General features: G+C 39.0%; 1 protein-coding gene across 1 annotated transcript in view; it reads right to left on the reverse strand.

Moving 5' to 3' along the window:
* Positions 1-25,608, reverse strand: part of SORBS1 (sorbin and SH3 domain containing 1) — a 225,230-nt gene that overhangs the window by 189,778 nt on the left and 9,844 nt on the right. Inside the window, exon 3 of the mRNA XM_051619141.1 lies at positions 22,647-22,752. The gene's annotated coding sequence lies outside the window, so the exon portion shown is untranslated. The remainder of the gene's footprint in view (positions 1-22,646; positions 22,753-25,608) is intronic.

A 25,608-nucleotide genomic window follows, 5' to 3' on the forward strand; every position in this document is an offset into this window, starting at 1 on the left:
ATTTATTTATCTAGTTTCTCTGACAGAAAAAAAAATATTTAGTAATTAGCTCAACAACATTTTGGTCTCCTTGATTATGTAACTAAATAGTCTTAAAACAAACCAAGGATGGGTTCAGCAGAGCCAATATGGAATGAGGAAATGAAGCTCATCTGCCACTGCCTTTTGATTGACAATGGAAAAGGCCCTTCCCTGATTCAATTTCTGTCTCTGCATAGTGGTGCTTAAGATTTATTCCTCCTTAGTAATGCTTAAGCACATACATTTTTTTTTCTTCCCCTCACACCTCTATGGATAGAACCAAATCTCACACAGTATACTGTTTACAGATTCTTCTGTTTCAAGACAGCTGCTAAGACTTACTTCAGGAAATAATTTTTGTTAGCATTTTTACTGTAGGCAGCATAATAGAGCTGCCTACAGTTGATGCTCTGATGCAGCAGAGCATCAACAGCTCTGTCTGGTGGTGCCAAAGGGTAGGATTTCCTTGTCGCAGCCTTTAGGTCACATCACATAATGCTGTAGCATAAGGAGAATATTGAAGTTTCCTCAGAAATGCTAATTGATCACAAAGCAGAGTGTATGTATTAAAAACATTTTATTTATGATGAGTGCTGAGAAAAAGCCAGAAATCTCCAGTGCTGAAATATTTTCACCTACTCATGTTTAAAATTAATTTTAAAGTTATATATCAAGGCAAAGTAATCCAAGAAACTATTACCACTCACTACTATCTCCCACTTGCTTTCACTCAGATTATTGCTACATAAAGACTCTAAGTCTCTCAAATACAATAGGAGTAGGAAAGAAAGATATCTAAAAGAAAATATTGTTTAAGGGGAAGGAGGTTGTTAGATTGTTATGCACATGCTTTTATATTCCAAATGCCATCAAGAGACTGGTCTGCACAGATGAAAGTTTTTACCTGCCATATCTCACAAGTGGTTTCTCACAATCAGCATAAATTTGCTTTAAAAGTAATTGCAAGGAAGAGCAGATCAAGCATCAATTTGTTTGCTTTGCACTGATCCACACTTGGTACAGCACCTAACAAGAAAACTTGTTCTCCAACTTCTGAAGAAAAAAAAAAATGGACTTTGTAAACTTGCATTTTTTACAAGTCTCTGCGAATTTCACATCATTAATGAAAGCAGTAGTACTTGAATGGACTCCAGAAATCTGTATCAGAACTCTCAGAGGAAAGAAACTTGTCTCCTGAGTCAGTCCATTGTGAGGCTGCTGCCTCAGTTCCGGAGGGGAGCCTGCACAGTGAAGGGTAGAGTGCATCTCAGTGGATGGTATTGGTCTGGCAGCAAATTCAGAGTTTTCCTATTAGTGAATGCTTCTTTCATCTACTCAAGGGCCTGTTAAGTGACTGCTTATCTTTCAGTGTTCCAGCCAACACATCTGGCACAGAGAGAGACCCCCTCTCTGGCAGAAACATTGTAGCCCAGTGTCTTCCAGGCAAAAATAATGAAATCCCAAGTGTAAATCAGCTCTATCCCTTTGAGAGCTGTGCTATTTATAAACCCTCTAGAATTCTGTCCACATGTAAGTAACTTCAGCAGTAATGAAATTCATAGCATAGATGGCATGAACTTTTCCACTACATTTTACAAAATGTTGTCAACGAGGATATCCAATCTTAGCTTAAAAATCATCTGAGGCTTTCAAAGCTGTAAATCACTGCAGTGTGAGACTGCATTGATGAAGAGGTGTCAGCCAAGTCTCTTTTATGGGAATTCCAGAGACCAAATCTCTTCCTATTGCAGCATGTCCCAGGAGGCTGTGGAGAATGGCTTTCCCCAGCAAAGATGACCCTGCACCTGCTCAACAGTGATAAGAGTTCAAACCACAGGCAATTTTTCCTGTGTTGCCTTTAGCAACACTGATATGATACTATGGTGATAAAAACACCTGGAGTTCTGGCTTAGCTATTTTAAAAGAGAAACATGCCTTTCTATTCTGCTAGCACAGATACAGCCCAAATACAGCCTGCAGCAATAGTACTTTCTTTCAAATGGTTGTGCAGGGAGCTTGCCTGTACTGTTCCTGTGTGCTTCTGCAGCATATTAGCTGAACATTGCCTCACTCCTTTTAAGCTGTCTGCACTGGGTAACAAGGCAGTCAGTGTTTTTGCAGCAATTCCATTTGCTTCCTCCTATTCATGAAGGATTTTACAGATAAGCTAGCAGGAGAGGTGATTCACTGCAGTCCTCCCACCATCATGTACTGTGTTTTCCTGTTGTCACTGGCTTGCAGTTTGGTTTTAGGCAAGACCCTTTGCCCAATGCTCATTTTTCTTCCTTATTTCACAGGACAAAAGATGGGATGAAAATTACGATCCTAAAGACTTTCAAGCTGCATGAGGCCTGACACAGCATCTCTCAAATGAAGCCACCAAAAATATTGTGCAAGGCCAGTACAGTTTCAAGTATCTACTGGTGCATTGTCAGGACACCATCCACTGTGCACTTTCTGTAGCCACATGTCCTGTCACAGCGAAAGTCTGTTTGTAATGCATGTGTTGATCTGCATTACAAAGTGTTTTGTAACAAAAACTTACAAGAATTAAATACCAGAAAATGCTGCAGTTTACTACCACAATGATTATGTGGCTTGCACTGAGGTTTTACTCCTGCTTTTCATGTCAGGAAACATGAAAGAATTTGCTTAAGTAAATACTGTTCAAGGAACAAGACAACCTCCAGCAGGAAAAGGAGCTACTATAGTATTGGCTGGAACAAATGCCACAGTATTTTATTAAAAGGAATGGAAATTTTGTGATAATTTTTATCCACATTATCTGTACTCAAACACTCATTAAAATGTTAGTTGTTCAAAACACACAATAAAATTACAACACTAAGCACAACCCATTTCAGTTGCTCCAACCAGTCTGCAGACTTGTTAAAATGTCTCCCAATATGCATAAATGTTCTATTTTCATAACAAGCTGTTGTAACCTTGTATCAAGCCTCTGCTAACTATTTCTAAGCCCAAAGATCCGTACCCAAAGAGCAAGGGGTACTGCTAGAGGCTTCTAACAAGCAAAGTTTACCTTTTGAAGAAACAGCAACTGCTTCTGCATCTAGTTTCTGCCACTAATCTCTCTAATCCTTTGTGAAACAAACCCAGTCAATATTATTTATTTTTAATAAAGAAGAGATCACTTGGATGGATAGAAGGAGAGACTGAGGTGAAATACCTATGTAGTGCACAAGGATAGCTATTTATGTCACTGTAGGAATAAGGCAGCCACATGGGATCTTGTTTACGATTAGATGAACAGTTTAAAGAAGAAGTTATCAGGATGATAAATCCTTTCTGGGTACAGTAGAGCATTACTGTTGCAAATGGTACTACTTACAAGGCCTAGAAACCTCACAGTTGTGGACTAATTGTGCTAACTAGAGAAAACTGCAAGCTTCATACATAATACCTAACATGTCACACAGGAACTATGCACTGAAATCCATGAGGGAACATCAGAAAAGGTATCCTAACACCACTTCTCAGAAATCAGCTGTTCTGCATCCAGTGCTATCTTTAAAAGACCCAATTCTGTAGCTGTTACAGCTCCCATGACACCACACTAAGCAGGCTTAAAACCCAGTGAATCCACTCAGTAGGGGATTTCTTGTGTGAGAAGGAATCCTTTAGTAGCATAAGACAATTGCAGCTGTTCCTTCCTCAGTTTCTGCTATAGGAAATGCACCTGGGAGGGTTAGAAATGTCTGGACAGCGACAACGCCTCTGTTCCCAGCTTCTGTAATAACAGGTCAGCAACCATTCATATAAATTTTAGAGCAAGTTACAAACTGCCAAATTTTGCTGGGACAAGTTTAGCACAGTTTGCCTCAAACCCAGGAAACTACTGTGTTTTCTGCATCCCTAACCTTGTCCCCAGTCCTATTTCCATCTGCCTTCAGCTCTCAATTACATTTGAGAAAACAGTCCTGTAGGATCCTAGTCTTTCAGGGAGCTGGTGGCTCCAATTAATTCAGAATCTCACTAGATAACATCTGTTCACTGTTACTATGGCTGGCACAGAGCTCTCTGCTCAACTACCATTTCAATTGAATATGCCAAAATCTACTAAAGGGAAGCAGAACATGATGAAAACTCTAATGATTTTTATTTTTTTTCTAAATTTGGAAGACCCATTTCAAATCCTGTAGATAAGCACTGGTAGATATGCTTGTACAAAGAGGAGCCCTGTTATCTTACACCTCATGACACTCAGAACAAAAAGGCTTCCCCTATTTCTATTAGTCAAAGAGATAGGCAAGGGATCTTGGTAAAGTTTTTAAAGATGTATTTACAGCAACAGGAAACACACTACAGTCTTCTGCACACCTTATCTCCTACCCATCACTCCAATATGAATATTCAACACTTGCTCTTAACCAAAGCAGGTTGTGGGCCTTTGCTCAGATTGAGTTTTCTTTGTTTTCTTGACTCCAACTGCTGATCCAACTTGCTTGATCCAACTGCTTAGGAAGTACTGGAATAGTCTGACACCAGTTCAAGAAGGGCACTTGAGAAGAAGGGGCTTAAGTCTCATTAAAGTCAACAGACCTAAGCACCTGGGCTGCTGCAGCTTTGCTTATCAGCATACATTCAAGAAATTATTCAAGCAATTCATTGCTTGAAGAGGCACACCAGAGTTCCTGGTGCAGCATTCTAGTCATGCTCCTGAAGCACACAACTGGAAGTCTAGCAAAATTATACTTATCAAACAGCTAAATTAGATTATTCAGAACTACAAGACTCTGCAAATTAGGATTGCTAGTATCGATCCCGCTAGTTTAGACAGCTCTCTTAAATAGTAGTTTTCCCTCTAGTTTCTTTTCTTACATTGCCTGCAATGCAGAAAAAGCTCTGTGTAGGATTCTGCCAAGAGCACAAGCAAAACACTAGTCAGTCCAAGATGCATAAGACTTCAAGCATTTGACTTAAAAAAAGTGTTTTCAACTAGGGTGTGGATTAGCCCTTCTTTGCCTTAATCAGTCTTCCCATGGCAGTGACACTCCAGCAGACTTAAGGCATAGGGAAAAGAGAACAAATTCATTTGTAAAAGAGCTCAACTAGTGTCTGATATTATTCTAGGTGTGAATTACCCTAAGTAGTTTACCCCAAGCAATTTCCATTTTGAAACTCCCGTGCCAGCTAATAGTTTACCAAAAGCAGAAAACTGACTGCCAAATCTTATCTTGAGGTTAAGCACAGTGCTGCATCTTGAAAACCCATTTTGGGAGAAGGGCTGGGCTCGGAGGTGATAAACAGGATAGGAGAGTTCAATGCTATGTGGCCGCTCCTCAGTCCCTTCCAAAAATAAACACCCTTTAAAACAAAACCTTGACCATGCAAGATATTAAAGCCCTTAACTCAAGCACTCTTTGTACACAGCAGGAGATGTTATCAGGAGCAAGCTAGCCAACAGAAACAACTATAAAGGAAAATCCTTTTGTGACTGATCCATTGTTTCTGAATACCCAGCAAGAAGGGCCTCCCTCAGAAGAATGGAACAACCCTGTGTAACAGCAAGAAGCTTTGCAAATATCATTAGCTCCTATTCAAAACAACAAGATAGTAAAAAAAAAAAACAGAATGCAAGAGCTTCCATATGCTTTATCACTTCTCTGTCATTCCCTCCTACACACAATCACTGTCCAAACCATAAAAGGGAAGGAGGTTACTGTCTAGTGAATGGAACAGGATATTGTAAGGCAGGACCTCCTGGAGCCAGGCTATGTTAAGTACAAGCTGCTGTAAAATGCGCAGCAGGAACCTGCAGTCAGACTGAAGTTCTGGCTACATTACTATACCAGGGAGCAAGGAGACACAGTGACATTTATCATGCTTTGCACAGCTGATCTGCATTTGGAATAACACTGCCTCCTTATGCATCTAGACACACAGACTCTGGCCCATGTGGATGCGCTAATACAGTGTCAAAAGCTATCCATGCCATTTGGAGATGACTGTTGCCCCACTGGGGTTGCAGAGACTCACAAGTGTCACATCCGGTGACTGGTCTTTGGCACATGAGCCACAGAACAACCCTTATTCAAAGTATATGAAACAAGTCACATAGATGACAAACGGGAATTATGATTAATGCTTGCTCTGATACAGCCAGAGCAAGAATATGTAGAAAACAGGGAAAGCAGCTAGTAGGAGAGTGTAAGAAGATACAAGATACAGCAGTCCCACCCCATGATGTGCTGCCAATATTTTAAAATAACAGCTCCCAGAAGCATCTCCCCATCATGTGATGGATCCCACACAGCAGGAGTGGCTGTGCTGCTGAGAAGTGCTGGGTGGGTCGAGGAATCTGTTTGCTCTTCTCTTGTTTTCCCCGTTTAAACCATGTTTTCATAAACACAACCAAGGAGGGAGGTGGCTCCACTTGGCAGACAGGCTCCTCCTGAGTAAATTTTATGGAAGTGTTTATTTTCTCCTCCTGAAAGTTGTACTGAGCTTACTCAATAGCTGTGCACAGAGCTCAGCAGGTACAATCCAAAGTAGCACTGAAAGCTTTATGCAGGGAATGAAATTGATCCTTCCCTCAGTATTCCTCCTTCTGCCTTCCAAAATACCTGCTCTTCCAGCATAAGATGCATTTTAAAAGTAGTTTTACTCCCCAAAATTACCTGCATGAACCTCAAACAGAGTAATTACTAATAACCAGAAAAAACAATTTGGTATTAGAAATCACTTTCCTCTTCAACAAGAGATGGTTTCTCAAATTCCAGTGATCATCCTCCCAACACACAGTTGTGCCAGACCCTACAGACTGATGCAGATTTACAAACTGGGGTAAGTACGTTTTAGATTCTTTCCCTATAACCTCCCTCCTTTTAAGCCTTACTTGTTTTCTGACCACTTTTAGGGTCCTCAGAAACAGAAGAGATGTAAAAAACACTGCAGTGCAGCAGTGACTCCCATTCTCACTAGGTGATGCAGTATGGGGAGGAACTTGTTCTTGAATCACCCATTTCAGTACTACACACACACATATATAGATGATGCTTAATCAAAACTGACACGTGCTTCTGCTGCAGGGATTGCTTTATGTATTTCAGTCACCTGATGCTAAAAAAGCCCAATCTTATTTTAGTTGCAGACCAGGTTTCCAAATATGAGAGCTAAGCTAGCCAGCTCATTTTATGCTCCAAAAGGAGGAGACAAATATATCTACCTTACATACATCTGTCTTTTCATACTTAATAACCAGGTATTGAATCGTCCTCTAGGGAAGAGTCCTATGATGGCTGAGAGACTGAAGTAGTACAAAGCTGCTTATATTGAGGCCACTCACAATTTATGTGCTATATGATTAGCCAGAATCAGTCTCTAGGGTTAAGCTTGCAGATACTAGTTTGACATACACAGAAATAGTAAGTGATCTAATCAAGTATTTTGCTATTTAATATGTAGCCTAATTAAGATATAATATAATCAGGAAGTAACATAAGGTCCACGCCCTGAAAAAAATTTCATGTAATATGAGAAATTAACTTTTGTATAGGTTTAGAATGATTAATGAGAGGAAACTAGCATTATTAGGAAAATAAATAAGAACCAGAAATCTGCAGGAATGTTGGCAAAGAAACAGAGAGGCCCATCAACAAATAAAAGCAGCACTGTGATCTGGACTGAAAATAGTTCCCCAAGTAAATTTATCATGTTTGGTACATTAATAAATCCATGTGCATGGCTTTTGGAAAATTGCACATAGTGCTAAAGATGCTGAAAGCACCAGTAAAGGAAAACAGTCTGTGCTACCATTAGGTATTTAAAAGGGCCAGGTTCTTTACCACAGGGCGAAAAAAAGGTAATTTTGTTTCAGAGAAGGCAAGACAAAAATGGATTTTTGCTCTGTGCAGGATTGCTATTCATTGTGGGCAAAACATAGCGACAGCAAGCAAAGTCCTTACTTCCATTAGCTTAAACATCATCTCCTGTTCTAACAGGCTCAACTTGTCTAGAGGGTTTGAGTGAGGGCAAGAGTCAGGATCCATTGCCTGAGAGGCTAAAAGTCAGCTTAGCATCCTTATCAGATGGTTCTGCCAGCTCCCACTGGACAGAAAAAGGAAACCTATCACTATAACATACATCCTCTCCATAATGCATATATCTCAACCCAACTACAGTGCAGCCTGAGGTCAGCAATGAATTTGCCTTGCCTTGACAGCTTTCCACCCCTTGTGAGGACTCACATCAGGCCATTACATTCTTCATTTTAGGACTCTGACCCCTCTGGTCTGTGTTTTGGTTACAAACCACTATTGAAGGTGGCAACCAAGACTCCCAGTGTGCATGGAAGTCATAAAAGAACACTAAGCAGTTTCCAAAAGGTGTGCTAAGTTCCTATACAGCAAAACATCTGTATCTTCAGGACGCCACAGGCTAGATAGCTAAGGACAAACCACAAAGCTGAATGAGAACATGGGTGCACAGTTTCCCATGGCTGGCATCAACGAAAATTATCAAAGCAAACGAAAATTATCAGAGCCAAGACACAGCACTGCTTTGGTATATCACAATCCTATATTTAATCTTTCAGAGATTCACATTTCCCCACCCCCTCAATGCTAATAGTGGCACTGTTCTCCAGGGGATGAGTGTTCCGTGACTGCAACCCAAGAATACTATGTACTTGCTGTTAAGAAGGAAGAAGACAGTAACTCAACTATTCAAAAACTTTAGGGTGAGAGCAAGTCTTGATATAAGGATGTCAAACTACATGAAGTGCATTGGATTCTAGACACATTTTGCAGTACTTCATTTATCCACAGTATTAAGAGTTTACCTACGATTTCTAGCTTAAATTTGCAGACTTCCACTTAACACAACTATCTATCAACCTAGATGGCTTTTCCTTTATGAGGTATTTCACTCTGCCAACTTCAGCTAAAATCATGAACCCCAAGCATATTTCATTATTCAAATTGCATCAGATTTGTACCTAATGTAGAAAATTTCAGAGCCTTACTGAGCAAGCCACGTTTGGTTCATCATATTTCCTAATTGCAGTTAAGAAATGACAGATAGCTGAAGAGCAACTGTTTTTTGGGGCTTTTTTATCGGGGGTAAATTCAGCTGCATGAGCAAGATAGAAAATAAGTTCTGACTTATTTCAGAGACTCCACCTCCATAATTCTCAGTGCAGAATATGGAATGGCTACAAACAGAACAAATTCAGTGCCTGATAACAGCATTAGATTAGAATACATTTCTGGCTGCATATCTGCATGTATAAAGTAGCATTGTGGGGTTTTACTACTTTTTTTTTTTTCTTTTAAATACAGCAACCTTGTCTAGTTATCACTTGCCTTTCAAACTTTCTCCTTAACCTTTTGAATCCTCAGTTGTATCTTCATCAGACCTGTAAGAGGCTTTCAGTTGGTTTGCATGTTTTTTTAAAATTAAGCTACTCACTATGGGCAGCTTAGAAGTGTACACCTGAAGTGTAGTTTAACACAATTACACAACTAGACAGGTCTGAATAACTCAAAGGCAAAATGTTTAAGTAAATTTTCATCTTGAGATAATCCTGGTAAATGGTGATTATCATGGATTGCTAGACAAAATAAACCTGATGATCTAAGGTGTTTTGTAGTTAGGAATTTATTCTTTCATCATTTTTTACTGTTTCAAATGCTCAGAAACACATTTAACATGCAAAGGTATTGCCACTTGAAACATTACAAAAGACAAGACAAAGTTTTCATCTATTGTATTGTGCAAATTAAAAGGTAAAATTAAGGTAAAATTAAAAATGTCCATTGTTTTACCCTTATCACACATAATTATACCATCTGAGTGGCATATTTATCTACAGATAATGAGGCCAATATCGATGTTATCAGCATCTCAGTGTTACCTCACATTAGAAATTAAGGAATATGTAAGCATATTAGTCATGTATTTTTAAAATATGCATTTTAAGTGTTCCCTGAGTCTATTAAGCGACTCTGAGTAAGTAATCCCTGTAGAGAATATTCTGATAGTTATTTTGTGCATCAATGTTACTAGGCAATGTTCATATCATCTTACGCAGCTGGCCACACTTGTGCAAGATCATGCAAAGGACAACATTGCAAAACCATAGGCAGGGCTGGATCAAGAGACTTTGAAGATGCTGGAGCAACACAGCAACATGACTGTGAAATTATGTGACTGCCAGTTTGCATACATCAGATTGTACTATAGGAAACCTATGGAGTTTTTAATCTCCTACATCCTTTCTTCTGGTAAATTAACACCTACTTGAACAAAAAGGACTAATTTTGCATAGGCTGTGTCTTGTCAAATCATTTTTGCCTGGGCAGTTTAGTACAACATGATCCTCTTTTTAGTTTTACTATTCATAGCTGCAAAAACATGCTAGCAAATGAGATTCAGGGACTCTCAATGAAACAGGCAAGAAAGATTTTTCCCAGAACTTTTGCATCACTCTTGGGCACAGATGTTTTACGACCAGGTAAAGATGGACATCTGTGCTCCTTAAGATTCAGCTTTAAAGAACGTAAGGTCAGTTCTTAAAGTGGGGAAGCAAGCTCCTATGGCAAAGTAGAAACAAGTCTGTAATATTACTGTTACATGGCATATTATGTGAAAAACACGGACAGGACCAAAAGAGTTTATAATAAATGGTAGCAAGTATAGAGGATGCCATGATCACAGCAGATCAACACCCCTTCCATCTGCAACACTTGTCTCCACCTGATGTTGCACAACTGTGTTTAGCTATCGCATTTGAAACATTGTCTTACTGCAGTTGCAGCATTAGACTGAATTTTCAATGTTCAATAAATGATCCTGTTGAATTCAGTGGAACTGTTCCTGAAAAGTGGTCAAGCGCATTGGGAATAATAGAGCATAAATCTATTTGCAAAAGTTGTTTTGATTCAGATTAAGTGTGCTCTTCTACAAAGTCATGGTTCTAACAAATTTTGCAAAACATGTCTGAAAACTGATGTAAATAATTGCTCATTATAACAGAAATCTTCAACAAACATTTACTATATTTTTTGTAGAAGAACATTTGACCAGCCTTTGAATTTAGAAGTTCCTTATGCATTGTTTGAACCCCTAATAGCATGAGTAAATTGTTGGCTTTATGCCAGCCAACTCAAGGCTGTTTTACATCAATCCCCCACCATTCATGTTCTTTCCCCTATTCTATTTGGTATCAATTTGTGGCTCACTACATGCAGTGCATGACTCAAATCACAGTGACTACATAAAATCATGCACAAGTAATCATACAAGCAAGATTTTAGTCTTTGCCAAGATTTTAGTCTTCTCTTTCTAGGAATGTCCTTGTAAGCAAAAGTTTGCATGGTAAGTATCAAGGGTTGTCAGAGAATTGGTTGGTTGTGGGGGAGAATTTGCAGGTGTTTGCCAGCCTTTATTCTTGCAGAAAAAATGCTGTGGCATTTTCCTATTTCTGCCATGCCTGTGTTTATATCCCACACCAATACAATTATTATCAGATGCACAAGTGCAAACAGCAAGTCAGATGGATTATGTCAGAGCCTAAACTGGGAATCACTGCAGCTCAACTCATTGAGGAATAATATAGCACCAACTGAGGATCCATCCCTTTACATGCTGTTAATAGGAGAGTACTGTGGAAATTGATTCCCACAGAACCAGGTTTTGTGTACATTTCCTGCCATTCTTTATCTGTAGTTTTCCATTGGTCTATTTCATAACTTTACGAAATGGCGTTCCAATTATATTTGGTTTTACAGTTATATAATTCCCCACACTCTCCCCCATCCTTGACTCCACTTCTGCTAAAGACTCAAGTAAAAATAAACTCTGGAAACTCTAGAAACAATCAGCTAGCTTTTAGCCACTAAGGAATTATATTCCCTTCTATTTCATAGTAACTATCTGGGCTGACAATTCAGCTGGTGTGGAGGGGTTAAACAAAACTGCAGACAAATAAAGGGTTTTGAATCTTCTCTTGTTGATAGAACAGCACTATGTCACAACAACAGAAACTAGCCTAGACTTGCTAACACCAGTAGCATAAGTGCTCACTGTTATTGCTGTGCAGATTATCAGACTCATGAAAATTGCAAGATGCAATATTCTAAAATTATATTTACCACAACAGTTTCATAGACTAAGAGGTCAATGTTCCACTCCAGCAAACTGCATGTCTTCTGCAAGGCTTCACAAAGAATTAAAGACCTAACTGCATCAATTGTTTATAAAGCATAGCCCACTTTTTTTTTCCTGGATTCATCTCCTAGGTGGAACTATGGCCTCAAAAGAGACTGATATTTCTGTTCACCACATCCATTAACCAGAGCTTTAATGATTTTTTTTTTTTTTAAATCATTATTTTACAAAATCTTTGTTAAAGGCTCTTGCTATAACTGCATTTGCTTGAGGAGTCTTCAGGATTTCAGCCCCTTTGGATGTGCAAATAATTTTCCAAATCTTCTGACCTAGCCAGACAACCTTATTAATCTATCAACTTTAGAGAAATAAAGAAAACAAGGCTCACAGGGTCAAGATTAGAATTCCATATTATATTCAGGGCTAAAGAACTAAATTACGATTTCTAGACTGAAGAGAACTGGCGACTAATTTATGCCAAATTCATCACTAGCATAAACAGATACAATTTCCAAACTCATGCCAAGTTGCAGCTACTTATTCTGAGAACATGACCTTTTTCATTCCAGTTATTGCTACCTCCTTCTGCCTCCAGTCCTTTCTTTATTTTGGCACACAGCCCAAGACTGAATGCACCAGTTACGTTTTTGTAATACTCCAGTCTCAGTTTCCAGTAAGAGGTAAGAACAGCCAAAATGCACATTACAGGACCCTTACAAATAGTTAAACCCTAAAAAACAGTCCCAAAAGAAGAACTGATTAAAATGGCACCAAAAATCTAGACTTTAAGTTGTACAACTCGTAAGAATGCTGAAAAAGGAGTAATCAAACTTAGTTTGACTGGGGAATCAGGGTGCACAAGACAGTAGAATTTCAAATATGATTCTGCATTGATTAATAACAGTGAGTTCAGATATGTATTATATTTTGGTCAAGCACTGAGCGCTTGTAAATAAGTGTTAAAGAGCAGGCTAAAGGCTAAAGAGGGATTCATTTAGCTATTACTACACAGAGACCTCATTAATCCGTGAATGCCACATCCAGATGTCTAGGTATCCAGAGGCTTAAAGTGTAAGCAAGCCAATAGGTCAACAATGTAGGCTTTTCTGTTAACCAAATAAGGGCTTTAAAAGCTATTTGGATTAGCCGGGCCTAGTTGTGTAGTCATCATTTAAAGATTTTGCTGTCTCTTTTCTTGCCAAATCTCAGATTTCTTCAGGACAAAACTGAAAACAGCAACTTTGAACAAAGTTATGGTTAAGGATGTTTGCTGCTTGCCTTCAAGCCCACTTAAAGGCTGGAACAAAACTGGCTTACATCCCTTCACTTTCAGTTGAAAGGATTTGACATTCTCTGCTGCATTAAGTCACTTCAAAGTTATTTTAGTTTTATACCCTAGCAGCTCAATAAGGTCTCTAGTTCAAGTGACTTTTGCACAAGAAGTATTGGACTAACAGCACTGAAGAAAAAAAGACCTGGCTATAGACAGTACACATCACAAGAGAGTGGCAGAGCAGCATTTCAGCCCCCTAACCATGATCCAACTGGTGGATATAAACATGGGCTTGGCATAATGCAGACTTCAACTTCAGGAAATGTATGTTACTGCATAGAGGGTCACTTTAGACCAGTTTAGGAGCTCAGCTGTGGAGGCTGGTAAGTTCAGATATAAATGGCTTTCAAAGAGTGAACAGTATGTACAGGAATATAACTGCTAGGTACATGCACATTCTTGAAGTTGGCCTGTGACTGCCAAAGCCATTTGGATGCAAATACTAAATACATAATTACAGCCTATTATTCCCCACATAATACCTGCAACATCAGGACTTGGAGTGATCCCTAGCAACTAGAACAATGATAGCAACTGCAGAGTTAACCATGAACAAATAATTTTCAGTGTTAATGGAAGTTTGAAGGACAAAAAAAAAAAATCACATCATATAGCTATTGTTATAGCTAATATTACATATAAAGACTTAGAGCTAACAAAATGTCACGGGCTGTGCTCTTCAGCTCATTTTGGTTTCAATTTCAGAATAAGTTTCTATGGAAACTGAATTGTTATTCCACATGGTTTATATTCCTATTCACACTACAGATCATGTCTGACAATCCTCATAAGCTGTCAATTTACATCCAATTGATTCCTTGTCTGGGGATATAAAGTGCCATTTGCTGGGCTCGCAGGATTATGTGTTTTTTCTATTCTCACACACTGCTTAATTACAAAGATGATAACCCAGATTTTTTTAAACAGAACTTCATTAATGCATTAAAGTACAATTTAAAGAAGCAAACAGGCTCAGTATTTGTGAAACTGAGTGCCTAGAATGTCCCTGGTGTTACCTTCCCCACAGACTTCTTCTTGTAGAGGCATCAGTGGGCAAGACTTGTCTACACCTCATAACCACCTGCTGAAGCTCCAGGTAACAGCCAGCAATGCCACAGGTTATAGAAGCACGTGACAGAGAATGGAACAGCAAAGGATGCACAGAGCTCACTGAGGCCTGGCTCCATATCAAAGTCTGTCACTAGCAGTTGTTCTAGTACAAGCATGTTTCTTGAAAAAATAAGAGGCACCACGTATCTTTTGGGGGATATTCTATAGCAATTGTACTCCTTTCAGGAATTACAGTTACTTCTCCCCATTAAAACAGCTTTGCCAGCTTCCAGCTCTGAATTATTTTAAAATATTAAAGCTCACCAGTCATTCCAAAATGTTCTAATCGATTTCATAAGACTGCTTAAACTAAAAGTGAAGTTAATTTGAAAAAACAATATTTAGCAGTTTTGAATATTTAGCAGTCTTAAAATTAGAAATTGCTACATTTTCCCAATAATTAGTATTTGTAGCATAATTATAGCTTGCCTTTCATTTCAGTAATTCTTAAAGAGCTTAGCTGCAAATAAGTCCTTATTCAATGTACAAGAATGTTTCTAACCAGTGGAAAACACTTGAAATCCATTCAGCTATACACTTTAAGGGATCCCCATATGTGGGGTGGAAATGGGGGATGAAAATAACACACAGGAATTCAAAAGCCTGCAAAATGAAGTATAATTTCTGACCACAGTCAAGCACCTTCAGAGAGGCTCCATCATTTAGAAGTTATTTGGGATAACAAGAAATCAGTACTTCCATCTTTCCAAAACTTCTCTATAGCCTGCTTCTCTGAATGATGTCAAAATCAGACTCTCAGCTCAACTTTGGGGGAAGCAATTTCATTTTCCAGTTCTATCACTTATCCATGAACATTTTCTTCATGCCACTTATTACCAGCATCATACCAGTAAGTGCCCCAAAGGTAAAGTTTTCCTCTGTCATAGCCTCTGGACCCAGACAAGGATTTTCAGAAGGCCTCTACATAGAAACTCTGGCCCAGTCAGATGAATTATTGCAAAACCACGCCTCCAACAAGCCCTATCCTGAACATACTATCAGCTGAAAGATTTAAGACATATCAGTGTCTAACTGCTGTTTACATACTCATTGAGAAGTCTTTTCAGAAGTTTGTACAAGGTATGCCATTTCTTTGTCTGCATCACAAGTACAAGCATATTACCCTGACCTGTAATTTCAACAGCGAAGTCTCAAATACATCCATGATTTATTACCCCTGCACAATTTCTATTATTTTAAGTGTAGTCTTCTGACCACATAAGAGGAATACTCAAACCTAGTATAATTAGTTTTGTTAAGATCAAAAGGATCTTAATGGATCTTCTCAGGCAGAAATCCACACTAAGAAGAGAGTGTTCAGTAACTATTTCTTAGTGTTTTACTGCAGAGTTCAAGATACTGAACAGCTAAGTCATTCATTTAGTATATGAATAAAAGATATGCCTTAAAATACAGGGCTTTTTCATGCAGGCCAGCTTAAAGCTGTGAGGACTCATTGTGAAGTTTGTTCAGAACAGCAGTTAAGTTTCTGAGACTGTTCTATTTCCATAGAGTGAAAACTACTTCAACAAATCCAAGGTTCAGTACTTTTATTCCTTCCTAGTCTGTCACAGCCCTTTTAGTTCATTGGCTCTCCAATTTCAACTACAACATGCTTCCAAAAGCAACATTTCTGTGCTCAGATATTTGCACACAGCATCAATCCTTTAAATACTAATAACTAAGCACTTAAATCACACTGCAGAAATGGAAAAAATGTTCTGCAGAAGTGGAGAAAAATAAGAAAGGATTCCTCATACAACTTTGCAACACAACTACACAATTTGCAAATCAGTGTTGTTGTGCCAACCACTAATTTGTGTTTTTATACTGTGATACCATTCTGCAGTTGCCAGCGCACTGAGCAAGACAGTGCTTCACCACCTGATCAATTGCACTAAAAAGAAAATCTGGCATTGCTGATTTAAAGTGGACAACAGATTACTTAGTCTTGGTATAATTTTGGATGTTTAATTTACAACAAATATTTTTCAGCGGATACTCCCTTTCTCCTCCAGTTTCCTCTTCACATACAACCAACCATTGAAGACAAGTGTTTGATCCTTGAATGAAAAAGCAAACAGGAAGTTTAGGGCTCTGTAGAGTCTCTCCTCAATTTGTGAAAAATACCTGAGAACCTAGGAACAATAGAAATTACTAAACAGAAGGTCTGGTCACTTATAGGGGAACCAGACAATTTTATGCTCACCAGCAAGTCGGAATTGATGCTGCATGACAAGTTTGGAAGTATGATTTCTGGGAATGGGAGGAGATTTTTAATTTCACTAACTAGCTGTAGTAAGTGTTCTCAACAGCCACAGCTAATTTTTCCCTGTGAAAAAGGAAAGGGGGGGATGAAAAATCCACGAGTGGTATGAGTCTTTCTAGTAGAATTCAACAGGTTTCTTTAAAGTGTTAAATGGGAAAAAATGAAACTTGTGGGATTCCTGTAGGTCATTAGCAGAGTCATTACTCTACTGTAGTTTTCTTAAACTGCAGTACATGAATAATGTTATGTATTATGTATAATGTTTTGTAAGGGGTGACACAAAAAAAATCTACAAAGAACACAGCGGCCTCCCAATTTCAGGGTATGCTAAACAAGCATAGATACCAGTAAGGCAGTGCTACTTAGCATTCAATGTTTAGCCTTTATTTTTGTGTTTCCTTCTTATTCTTTTCCAGCTGCCCTCCTGGCATGAGGTGGATGAGGGGAAGATTAAAGGTAAAAGAAATTGGAAAAGCAAGAACAAATTACCACTTAAGCTACTTCTATAGTTTGTCTTCCACTCATACTGTGAATTTCGGCAACTGAAGAACTTTTTAAATTCATGCCACTACCAACTACCCTAGATAAGCTTCTTCTTCACATTGGGTCTGCAGGAGGGCAGTGCAGATATGGACTACTGCCAGACTGGTTTCCAACTGTTCTTCCAGGAAGATCTTAAAAAAGTCTGGTGATGACATACTCAATGTGCTACTCTGTGTTTGCCATTATTCATCCTGAAGTCTTCTGTAAAAGCCTTTCTCCATCCATTTCCATAAAGCAAGCTCCCTCTAACCCACACACACACAATTTCCTCCAAAACAAAAACTAGCTCTCAAGACACTGGAATATCACATTTTCTACGTTGGCACTACCTTAAAAATGCTTGAAGGGGAGACATTTCTAGACCTCTGGCTACTGCCCTTTGCCTTTTGTTATAACAACTGCTCTTAATATGCCCTTGGGACTGCTCTGCAGTTCCAAGAATGCCCATGTGAGCAGCTTGGCCTAAGCCAGCATTCCTGGTACACTGGCCAAAACCACAGTGCTTACAAATGATTCTCTCAACTGCCCGAAGGCACGTATCTTTTTTTAGCAGAATGCAAATGAACTAATGGTTTAGGAGAGTCTGTGTAGAAAAGAAGGAATCAAACACTAGAAGTTAACAGTATAGGCTATCAGGTTTCCAGGAAGCAGCAGAGAACTTTCTGGTTTTGTGCTCTGCAACACACTGTGCTACCAGAACAAACCAGTTAGCTACAAAGAGAAGCAAGCAGCAGAAATGGAGCTGTATGACACACCCAGGTCTCCAGGTTCTGCTGACCCTAGGCAGTTTTCTACACAGTCCATTGCATCATGTGAATGCTAGAGTAACACTGACCCAAACACAAGCCCACAGAACATGTTGCCTACTGAGATTTTTGCTTGTTATGGACAGTTTACTCACATGACTCATGATACCAGCAACAAAATTTGATACTGCTGTTGAAGTTTCATTCTGCTACTAAGAATTACTTGCTGTAAATGGTAAAGTGGTCATGTAACTTCAAACTTGCTTATTTTTGTTTGTTAAGTGCTTTTCTGGTGGCACTTTGGGACATGCTCTAGTGGGCATAGTGGTTTTTACTGGGTTGATGCTTGGACTCGGTGATCTTAGAGGTCTTTTCCAACTGTGACAATTCTGTGATTCTGTTGTTTAATTAACAGAGTCCATTTGTGGTTAATTGCTACACCCATCACTTCTCTAACAAAAAGCAGTCTTCAGAGTTCATACAGCAAATGTGGCCTAGAAACTCACCTCTGGGGATACCTAGGGTTCTAGTACAGAATCACCCATGTATATTAGCATTGTATAATGTTCTGTTAACCTATTTTAAATATATATACACACACACATACTGAAGTGATTTTTAGAACTCTTACCAGTAAATCTGAACCAGTAGATACAGATGCCAAATTTGCCCTTTTGACCATATGTTAAACACAACAAAGAGGATCCAAAATTCCAAAGTGGTCTTCAACTCTGAAAAGTAATTAGATCCAAAAGACACAAATTCAAGCTTCCTAAGGGATATGCTGTGTAAAAGCTGTGTTTTTCCAGCTGGAGATGATATTGAGCTACTTTAATCAGTTATGTTTTAGATAAATATATAATGCTGGGTATATGCAATATCAAGACAGAACTGTATCTTCTGTGCAATACTCTGTTATTCTTTGGAAGCCTGTTAATTCATGCCAGTAGAAACTGCATTTCCAGAACAGCACACTACTTGAGCTAGATCAGAAAGGATCTTTTCCTTTTTATATACTTGCCAATGCAACGGAGTACTTAATGAAGAAGAACACTGTAGAGAAAACATTGTTTTCACCACCTTTCAAAATATAATTTGCTGCAAAAAGACCAACACCAAAATACGATCATATTATTTAGCTGATGTCAAGAATAGCAAGAAATAGTACTTTTCTTTAAACTAAGAGCTCATTTAGGATCTGGTCCCTGCAAGTGTCAGCTCTGACCATGCTGCTTGGCTTGGATAATAAGCCAGTGGCCAAAGACTAAAGATAACTTTATTGGTGATGGCATCGGTGTGCTTAAGGGTCACAAGGGGTCCTCTGAGCCTTAAGAACTGAAAAGTCACTATCCTAAACAGTTTATAATTTTGTATATGATTGGAAGAAGGAAATATTTTTCATACTTTATAGACAGGAAAAAAAGAGACATGGTTACAAAACATTCACAATAAGCTGGTGATTAGATCTAAATATTTAAACCAATCCAATTGTTCACATTATTTCGCTGAACCCTTCCCTTCTCCCATCTACCAGTACCTAGTAACAGAGCAGCCTGTCCATAGAGATAACGACACAAAATCTGCAGTTAGGATACCATGGTTAACTAGTAAAAAAATATCAGAACCAGCTTCTATAACCATGATTTGGAAGAACGGGAAGACAAGTCAGACAAGCTTCAAGCTTCGAAACACTTTTTCTTACATAAGATTAAGACTGAAGGAAATTAACAGCTCGTTTACAAGTCTGCAAGAAACCCAAGGTAATTCTTCTTTCCTGCATACAGAAATGGTTTGACAGAAGCAACATTTTCTGAGGAGCAGCAAGAAATCTAATAGAGGATTTAACAAATAGGTACAATAAGACTAACTTCACATTTCTTAGCTATGTCAAGGATTCTTGCAAACCTCCATCTTGTAGCTTTGCATGTTTTGTTCTTCGCAGATTAAAAGATTTCCAACAGCAATGGAAACTGGATCTTACTGTTCAACCAAAATCCGACACAAGCAATCTTTTTTACAATTTATTTTATCTCTTTTATTACACTTTTGCTTTTTCCTCAGCACCTGGGTCTCCAATAAAACTGAAAAGCAAGCTTTCTCACCAGATATGCTCAGACCTTTCACAGACAAATGCCCAGAATGCTTATTTTGATATCTTAACACTGGCACCACCACTGCTGCCTCAGTTATCCGTTAGACTGGACACACTTCCTCCAATTCCTGGCTTGCTCTTAGCCCCCAGCTCTCCAGGAAACACTTTTGTCTCTTTTCCATGTGAAAAAAAGCAATGGCCTACTAGGAAGGAAAATTACAGTATACATCTTCAAATCAATGGCATTTAATATAAAAAGTCAACAGACTGCAACATCCTATTTTTCTACTGTCATAACAGTGTTCTCTGCTGTAAATGCCCTCATGTATCCATTTTTGTTAGTATCAAATACCACCCCCACAAAACTGAGGCCCACTGAACTGTCAGTGTCAAAAATCTGATAATAGTCTGCCTAAATATTTCTAATACTACCTGCTAAAAACAAGCCTCACAAAATGTGGATAAATAGCTTTGCTTTATACACATAAAGCACAACTTATAAGGTTCTTCATATGCTGCAGACTGAACTTCTCAGTGCCTCTGGTCATTATTATATCTGCCAGCTCTGCCTTACCACTGCAAGCATCCCTTTTTATGGGACCCCAACAGTGCTACACCCTGTGGTGTTCCATAGTGCTTCACAGAAGAGATTAGAAGCCACTCCCATTTCCCTCCCTGACCTGTAGAGAAGGCAGCCAGAGTTCATCAAAGTGGAGGCAAAATGTCTGGTCTCTTGAGGGAGTTGAAAACATCAGTATCACCCATGGGAAATATTTTGAATGCCTGCATGCTCGGATGGCTTAACAGATTGGGGAGTGTGCTCCTGGAATTGGTTCTCTTCCTCTAAGCATATGAAAACCACCCAGATATGTTTGGATTGAGGGTGTATCTATTAATTATTCAAATGTTCATGAAGCTAGTTCTCAAGCTGCATCCCTCAGTTTGAAAAGGCTACACATGCATACAGATGAACTTGTTATTTCCTATTAGTTTCGGTGTTTTAGATAACTTTTTTTATTCCTTTGAGAAGACACCTTCATGGTGCACACTATTTTCCTACCCCTTGCAATGACCAAGGACAAACTGCAAGTATGTAGTACTGGAGACAAGAGTGCTGCTTTGTAAACCCAAACCAATCACGTATGGTAGTTCCTATTCACTAGCTCACTCTGCATACAGCCATCAGATGCAAGGAACCCCAACAAAGCAGGTCACTTGTCCTAATAAAGTTCTTAAAATTACTATAATTCAGTCATCAATTTTCATCTAATTCAGTCATATGGACAGACAGCTTGAAAGCTGGTAGATAACACTTATTATTTTCATTCTATAAATAAAAGTGACTTCAAGTCCAACCACAGGAGGCTATTTAGTTACAACATAAAGGAAGGTGAACTCCTTAACTGATCCCTGCAGAACAGAAATACCACTGAAGTCCACCAGCAAAACTGAAAACAGGAAATGTCAGCTAAAACAGAGGATGCAACACAAACAATGCCATTAAAAAAAAGACAAAAATATTAAGATAAATTCATTCTAAGCAAGAAACAGCTTTTTTATTCAACACAATACCACCAGCTGACTTGCCCTGATGTTGTATTCACATAGATAAAACTTGTACACTGCTGACTAAGTTAGTACTCGAGGCACATGCTGAAGAACCTGACAAAGGCTTTAGAAGATTCAGATGAGTAAATCCAGGCCTTCCAATTTCCTTCCATTGGAACAGGATACTTCAGAAATAAGATTTTGGAGATTTCCAAGCACGACTAGTTCTTATACAAGGGACAAGTCTCCAATCAACCACAAGCAGTTGAAACTCTGTTACTAGTTGGACCACAAGCTCAGCTGCTAGCACACTAAGGACTTCACTACCCTGAAACACACTGTCCTATCCACAACACAATAGTTAGCCTTATGTAGGTACCTTCCACTTACAGCCATAAATTGCACAGAGATCATCAGAAAAAGTTTGTATAGGCACATTTGTTATTACCTTCTCTTAAACAGAGAAACAAATTGGTTTGTGTCATACTAGACTTCGTAAGCACACCCCGCCTTGCTACCAGCTGCAACAGCGTAACAACCCTTGTATTTGCTTATGCATCTGTGTCCTCACCCTGACCCACACATCAAAAACAGAGTAGCACAGGATGACAGATCCCTGATACCAGCATACATTCCAAGTCATGGGCATTGCTGTATTTACTTCTCCCCCAGGTGCCAGTTTGCTCGTCTGTGCTAAATTTCAACCCAATCTCAGGACTGAGAAAGCCAAGCACCTATACAGGACATAAAAAGCACCAGTAGAACTGGAGTACAAATCTAATTTTTAAAAAAGAGCTTGAAATGGCTTAAATCTCTGTATTTGGCAGAATAAAAAATACAGCAGATTTTTATTACCTTTTTGGACAGCAAACACATCCTGTTGTGGTTCTCTGTACACACAATTCTTCAGTTTTGTCACTTCCCAGAGGATCACTCAGCAGCTAGGACTTCACTGATAGATCTGGTAAAAAAAATTTTCTTAATCAAATTCATTCAAGCCCTGTCTGCTCTGATTTCTAGTCTAGTCTGACCAGTCTAGTAATCCAGTGCACTAACCAGGACTTCAGACAGTAAGGGCTTTTCATCTTCTTTTCCAAGTAACCTAGAACCTGAACAATTCAAGGCAAAGCACAAACTTTCTGAGCCTCAAGTACATCTCCTCCCAAAACAGAAGCTCTGGGCTGAAAACCTCAAAGCTTCCAGATTCTAATCAGCTGTTCTGCCTTGCTCAACACTTCATTGTGTAATAAGCAAACAGGTGATTTCAATCAGCAACTGCCATTTCCAAGGGGTTTTGTGAAAATTCCTGGTTTTCAGATTGCTGCAAGCAGTTCATTCTGAGTTGGGATAAACTTAAGCTAAGATTTCCTATGAGCTAGAAATACTGCAAGTTAATAATTCTCCAGAATAAACATTGCTTGTAATTTGGTTTTGTAGAGCATCACTAAGTGTTTGGGGCATTACAAATGGCTTCTTAAGGATAGCACTAAAAAACCCCACACATGCACCTAAGAAGTTAACCTCAGCAAGTTAGGTTTTGTTGAATTGAAGCATTTCACAATGTCAGAGATTAACCAGAGAGAAAAACTGTGATAAATTATACAGGCATCATTTAAAAGACAGTGTCCCAGGCTTACAGATCATCACTTCTGATAACAGAATGAACAATGCAATCTGAGGTCAAACAAGACTGGGAAAAAAAATTGCTCCCATTACAGAAGCTAACATGCCTGCTCCTGGAGCCATCACATTTTTCCATGTCATTTTCTATCCAATGATCAGCATGTCTTTCTTGTTGTCACTTTGTCTATGCTTAGAGAGACAGCTGGTTTCACATTATGCCTAGTCCCACTGTGAAGACAGAACTCCGAGGAGTTGTTAAAGCAAGCACATCTAGCTTTTGCAGATGGAACCTGAATGTCTTATTTATATCATAGACCCTTTAGATGCAGAACAATTCTTGATATATAGCCTGTCAACTGTTGCATCCCACAGCACGTTGCCATGGTTTTATTAACCTGAAACTGAAGCCAATACCCCAGCTCTTTAGAGCGACCCATTAAGGCTTCTTTAAATATATGATGAAGAAAGCCTCTTCTTCTACCAGACCTCACAAGTTCTGGGCCAGTAAGCGAATCAAAACTCAAATGTTCCCCAAAAGCAGCTCTAGCCAAGCCATACAAACCAAGCAATTTGCAGCGCAGTGATCTTGTTAACGACATGGCCAAGGTGACTCCTAGGAAATACCAGGGAAGATATTTTTCTGGCAGTGTTCTTTCCCAAGAAGCACTCTTGGTAATACAGTGCTGCCACATATTTAGTACAAAGTTAGACTTCTAGGGAAGGTCAAGTTTAGATTTTCATTGATTCCCCTGGGTCCTAACTTCCCAAGAGCTTTGCCTGCTATTACCATGTTCATACCACCTCATTAATCTAAGATCACGGTAATAATTTATCAGGATGGTGACAAGCCCAAGTCAGTACTTTTGGAACCCCCTTTGTACAACAGAAGATATTGAAATCAGTGTGAGCCAATGCCATCCAAAGGATAACTCCTTCTCATTATGAGTCCTTTTTGGCCACTGAGATTTTCTTACTTGGTTATATATCAGATCACAGCACAGGATGCTTTTGAGAAAGCATATGCTGGCTATTTTTAAGTGCAAATTACTTGGGTTTTGGAGACTGGGGGAGGGAGGCATTGAGGGACTTTGGGTTTGTTTTTTTTTAAGCAATCCATCTTTCTCCCACCACTATTCTCCGCTATGATCCTGGACTTCAGATGTTAGGGATTACAGTCATGGAATGAGATTGCCTGCTCCTTGCATTCAGCCATGCTGGAGTTTCTGCAAAGAAAAATCAGTCATATTGCATTATTTCCAAGGGTACAGGCTTCAGAGGAACAGTTAAGGCAAAGCTCCTTCTGCACTGTGCTTAGGGAAGAAACCCAGTGTCAAAACAATCTACATAAAAAAGCCTCATAAAAAAAACACACAACACCTGCTTCTTTAAATTTAGAGATTTATGAACAGGGTTGGTATTCTTGCCACTTGCTCTAGAAGAATATCCTTGCACTTCAAGGTCTAGAAAATTTGAATTTTGCAAGACACCCTGGTATCAATTAAATCAGATAGAAGGCCTACTCCAGACATGCATCAGAGTCACTGAGATAAGAATCTGTCCCAACCTCTACTGCAGCACACAGCACAAACATTTATTTAGCTTTTTCCCTGGAGCACTGATGCTTGGTATTTCTTAACTTGAACAAAGCTACCTAGACTGGCTGACTGTTTTCAGAAGAGCAGCAATTAGCTGCTTATATCTTGGTGATATTTGTGATTACAGTCTGACTTAAGAACACAGGACTTCAGTTCTGGTTATGGATCAGACACCTCTGTACCCCATGAAAGCTGTTTAGCTTGTTTGTCCTCACCTCCTCTCACCGCCAGGATCTGGAGAATGGCCAAGTACTTAAGCAGCAGTTTCATAGAAACTGTCATAGAACAGCATCATCAGGCTGCACTTTTACAACAACCTGAACCAATCCAACTGATGGCCACCACAGTCTTGCTCTGTCCTTCCCTCAAAGTCCTACACCCCTTCTTTGCATTAAAAGAAAAGACACCAAGAAAGTTACTTTCTCACCAGATCTGAAAGCAAAGACAGCATTATATGAGGACAGGTTAAGACCAGAACCAGCAAACGGGAATGAAAGGAGGACTGTGTGGCCAATTAGATCAACCTTGGTCATAACAGACCAGCTTTTGCAATTCTCAAATCTCACTAGCATCTGAATTTTTTTTTTTTTTTTTTTTTT

This window comes from Apus apus, chromosome 4 (genome assembly GCF_020740795.1).
Source record: "Apus apus isolate bApuApu2 chromosome 4, bApuApu2.pri.cur, whole genome shotgun sequence".
NCBI lineage: Eukaryota > Metazoa > Chordata > Aves > Apodiformes > Apodidae > Apus > Apus apus.